The sequence below is a fragment of the Piliocolobus tephrosceles genome, chromosome 19 (assembly GCF_002776525.5).
Source record: "Piliocolobus tephrosceles isolate RC106 chromosome 19, ASM277652v3, whole genome shotgun sequence".
In the NCBI taxonomy this organism is placed as follows: Eukaryota; Metazoa; Chordata; class Mammalia; order Primates; family Cercopithecidae; genus Piliocolobus; species Piliocolobus tephrosceles.
This window is the reverse complement of record NC_045452.1, coordinates 53,146,737-53,151,905: the sequence shown is the minus strand read 5'-3', so window position 1 is coordinate 53,151,905 and position 5,169 is coordinate 53,146,737. Positions and strand designations below refer to the sequence as shown.

The 5,169-nt window shown below is 46.8% G+C and overlaps 1 non-coding gene across 1 annotated transcript; it reads left to right on the top strand.

The window, feature by feature from the left end:
- Positions 1–1,650: 1,650 nt before the first annotated feature.
- LOC111527345 lies at positions 1,651–1,757 on the top strand. The gene has a single exon (XR_002726633.1). It is a non-coding gene; the product is annotated as a U6 spliceosomal RNA (small nuclear RNA).
- The last annotated feature ends 3,412 nt before the right edge of the window (positions 1,758–5,169 follow it).

The following is a 5,169-nucleotide window of genomic DNA, read 5'->3' as shown; positions in this document are numbered from 1 at the left end:
CAGATGAAGGTGATGATTTGGCTCATATTTTAAAAGCATCACTCTAGCTTCTGTACTGAAAGAAGTCTATGGGGAGGCAAGGACAGAAGGAAGGAGGCTGTTGCAGAAATGTACATGAGGGTGGAAGGCGGTGAGGAGAGGGAAGTTTTGGAATATATTCTGAAGTTAGAGCCAAAAGGATTTTCTGATGAACTGGAATTGTGATGTGAGAGAAAGAAAGGAGTCAAAGATGACCCAAGGCTTTTGGCCACAGCAACTTGAAGAATGGAGTTAGCATTCATTGAGATGGAAAGGACTGTCAGAGCAGTGGGCTTTTTTCTTCTTCTTCTTCAGCTTTTAAGTTGAGGGGTACACGTGCAGAATGTGCAGGTTACATAGGTAAACGTGTGCCATGGTGGTTTGCTGCACAGATCATCCCATCACGTAGGTATTAAGCCCTGCGTCCATTAGCTATTCTTCCTGATGGAGCAATGGGTTTTAAGGGGGAGGACCAAGAGTTCAGTATGGACACATTAAGATTAAGATGCCTACTCATCTTTGAGTTTGAAATGCCAGCTAGGCTGTTGGATGTATGAATTTAGAATTCAGAGGAGTGGTCAGGGTAAAGATACAGATGGTACTGAGTGAGATCACTTAGGGTGAAATGAGGACAAAAAGAAGGATTTGGAAGCTGGGGACGGTGGCTCATGCCTGCAATCCCAGCACTTTGGGAAGCTGAGGTGAGTGGATCACTTGAGGCCAGGAGTTCAAGACCAGCCTGGCCAGTATGGCAAAACCCTGTTTCTACCAAAAATAGAAAAATTTGCCAGGCATGGTGGCAGGTGCTGTAATCTCAGCTACTCGGGAGGTTGAGGCATGAGAATGGCTTGAACCTGGGAGACAGAGGGTGCAGTGAGCTGAGATGGCGCCACTCCACTCCTGTCTGGGCCACAGAATGAGACCCAGTCCCCCGAACTCCCCACAAGTAAAGGATTTGGGATTAAGCCCTACTGTACTTGGAAATGTTGAGGTTGTTAAGATGAGCAGGAACCAGAGAAGCAAGCAGAGGAGGGGCAGCAAGTGGAGTAGGAAGAGAAAGAGGGTGGTTTCCAAGAAGCCAAGTCGAGAATGTGTTTCATGAGGACAGAATGACTACTGGGTTAATGCTGCAGATACTGTGTGTTCAATAAGGTAAGGACTGCATTGTATTTAGTGACAGAGAAGTCACTGGTGACATTGACAAGAGCCAGTTCAGAATGGTGGGGACAGAAGTATGATTTGAGTGGGCTCAAGAGAGAGCAAGGGAAAGAACTTTGAGTCAGCAATGATTAAAATATTCTTTTGGAGGACTTTTGCTGTGAAGGGAGCAAAAAGCTGAAGGTAGCTAAAGGGAAATATGAAGAGAAGGTAATTTTATTATTATTTTTTGAGACAGAGTAGTGAGACTCCACTCTGTCACCCAGGTTGGAGTGCAGTGGTGGGATCACAGCTCACTGCAGGCTCAACCTCCTTCACTCAAGTGATCCTTCTATTTCAGCCTTCTGAGTAGCTGGAACTACAGGCACGTGCACCACACCCAGCGAATTTTTTTTATGAGCTTGAGCCCAGGAGTTTGATACCAGTCTGGGCAACATAGTGAAACGCCATCTGTACAAAAAAATACAAAAATTAGTGATCGCTTCAGCAGCACCTATACTAAAATTGGAATGATACAGAGAAGTTTAGCACAGCCCCTGTGCAAGGATGACACGCACATTCGTAAAACGTTTCATATATTTGTAGAAGCACATAGAAAAAAAACACTAAAAATTAGCCATATGTGGTGGCGTGTGCCTATGGTCCCAGCTACTTGGGAAGCTGAGGTGGGAGAATCACCTGAGCCTAGGAGGTTGAGGTTGCAGTGAGCCGTGATTGCACCACTGCACTCCAGCTTGGGAATGGAGTATCGCCCATGCTGGTCTTGAATCTCTGGGCTCAAGTAATACTCCTGCCTCAGCCTCCCAAAGTGCTTGGATTACAATATATTTGTATGCAGAGGAGAATGATTCTGTAACAAAGGAAAATGAACAAAGCAGGAGAGGGAACAATTGTTGGAACAATGTCCTAGAGTATAAGAGAGAATGGCACACAGAATACAAGTGCAGGAGTTGGTCTTAGATGGGACTAACATCTCTAGCTATGTTGCCTTATAGACAGCCACATGTAGCAATTTAAGTGTGAATTAATTTAAAATGAAGACAATCAAAATTTTTTCTGGGCGTGCTAGGTGGCTCATGCCTGTAATCCCAGTACTTTGGAAGGTCAAGGTGGGTAGATCACCTGATGTCAGGAGGTTGAGTTCAGCCTGGCCAACATGGCAAAACCCCATCTCTACTAAAAATACGAAAATTAGGCTGGGCGCGGTGGCTCACGCCTGTAATCCCAGCACTCTGAGAGGCCGAGATGGGCGGATCACGAGGTCAGGAGATGGAGACCATCCTGGCTAACACGGTGAAACCCCGTCTCTACTAAAAAATACAAAAAACTAGCCGAGAGAGGTGGCAGGCGCCTGTAGTCCCAGCTACTCGGGAGGCTGAGGCAGGAGAATGGTGTAAACCCAGGAGGTGGAGCTTGCAGTGAGCTGAGATCCGGCCACTGCACTGCAGCCTGGGCAACAGAGTGAGACTCCGTCTCAAAACAAACAAACAAACAAACAAACAAAAAACTGCCTGGGTGTGGTGGCACACGCCTGTAGTCCCAACTCGGCTAGGGAGGCCGAGGCAGGAGAATCGCTTGAACCCAGGAGTCAGAGGTTGCAGTGAGCTGAGATTGTGCCACTGCACTCCAGTCTGCATGACAGAGCAAGACTCCATCTCAAAAAAATAATAATAATAAGTCGTGCTAGCCATATTTCGAGTGTTCAATTGCCACATATGGCTAGTGACTACAGTACTAGACAGCACCAACAAATAATATTTTGGTCATTACAGAAAGGTCTGCTGGGCAGGCCTGAGCTGAGAAATGAGGGAAGGCAGACATATGTATGAGCGCCTATGCAGAGAGGTGAGTAGATATGTGGGGGAGCTTGTGGAAAGTCTTTCCTGATTTCTTCTGTTTCTCACTTAAGGCTACTCAGGAGAAGTACCTAGAGCTTTGAGGAAAAGGTACAGACTATATCTCTAGGAGATAAAGAGAGTGAGGGGACACGGGGAAAATGGCAGGATTGCAGGACAACTTTTAAGATCCACTTCAGGCCAGCACAGTGGCTCACACCTGTCAGCCCTTCTTAAAAAACTTTGAGACAGGGTCTTGTGCTATAACCCAGACTGGAGTGTGGTGGAGCAATCTCGGCTCACTGCAGCCTCAACCTCCTTGACTCAAGTGATCCTCCCATATCAGCCTCCACTACACCCGACTACTTTTGTATATTTTGTAGAGGCAGGGTTTCACCATGTTGCCTAGACTGGTCACAAACTCCTAGACTTAAGCAATCTGCCAGCTTCGGCCTCCCAAAGTGCTGGGCATAAGCCACCACACCCGGCCACACCTGTAATCCCAACACTTTGGGAGACTGAGGTGCAGGAATCGCTTGAGGCCAGTTCAAGATCACCCTGGACAACATAGTGAGACCCCATCTCAACAAAAAAGAATTTTAAAAGTTAGTCAGGTGTGGCCAGCTGTGGTGGCTCATGCCTGTAATCCCAGCACTCTGGGAGGCTGACACGGGCAGATCACAAGGTCAGGAGATCGAGACTATCCTGGCTAACACGGTGAAACCCCATCTCTACTGAAAATATAAAAAATTAACTGGGCGTGGTGGCAGGCGCCTGTAATCCCAGTTACTCAGGATGCTGAGGCAGGAGAATGGTGTGAACCCAGGAGGTGGAGCTTGCAGTAAGCAGAGATCACGCCACTGCACTGCAGCCTGGGCGACAGAGCGAGACTCCGTCTCAAAAAAAAAAAAGTTAGTCAGGTATGGTGGTTGTATTAGTCCGTTTTCATGCTGTTGTTAAAAGACATACCCAAGACCGGGCAATTTACGAATAAAGAGGTTTAATTAACGTACAGTTCCATGTGCCTGGGGAGGCCTTACAATCCTGGCGGAAGGCAAGGAGGAGCAAGTCACATCTTACGTGGATGGCAGCAGGCAAAGAGAGAGCTTGTGCGGAGAAACTCCCATTTTTATTTTTAAGCTATCAGATCTCATGAGACTTGTTCATTACCATGAGAAGAGCATGGGAAAGATCCACCCCCATAATTCAGTCATCTCCCACTGGGTCCCTCCCACAACATGTGTGAATTATGGAAGCTGCAAGATGAGATTTGGGTGGGGACACAGAGCCAACCCAGATCTGTGGTGCTCACCTGTAGTGCTGACTACTTGGGGGGCTGAGGCCAGAGGAGCCCTGGGACCCAGGAATTTGAGGTTGCAGTGAGCTATGGTGGGCCACTGCACTCCAGAGCCAGCCCCTGTCTCTAAAAATAATTTTGAAAATATCTACTTTAGGTTAGTGATCTCTAATTTAAGGAGACCAGTCAGCATGCTGTGGAGTTTTTTCCAACTTACGTTCACTGGCATGAATGCACTGTTAGAGTAGACAGAAAGCTGGGGCTCGTCCAATGAGTGGTTCTCTATCCTGGCTAGATGTTAGAATCACCTGGGTGAGTTATTAACAAAAAAAAAAAAAAAAAATCCTTGTAGCCAAAGGATCTGATTGAACATTCTGAAAATGGGGCCTGAGCAACAAACACTCTATTTAAAGCTCCCAAGGTGATTCTAACACAGATTTTTTTATTTTTTTTTTGAGACAGGGCTTCACTCTGTTGCTCAGACTGGAGTGCAGTGGTGCCATCTTGGCTCACCATAACCTCTGCCTTCCAGGCTCAAGCGATTTTCCTGCCTCAGTCTCCTGAGTAGCTGGGATTATAGGTGCATGCCACTACCACCTGGCTAGTTTTTTTTTTTTTTTTGTATTTTTATTAGAGATGGGGTTTCACCGTATTGGCCAGGCTGGTCTTGAACTCCTGACCTCAAATGATCCACCCGCCTCGACCTCCCGAAGTGCTGGGATTACTAGGCCAGATATGTGTTTAAGAACCACTGAGTTAGAGTAAGAATGTGGAGGAAATGTGCAGAGAAGAGATGAAGGATGGGGAACTGTGTTACTGATGGATGTGGGTTCCACAGGTGCAAAGAAAGGCACTTAGGGT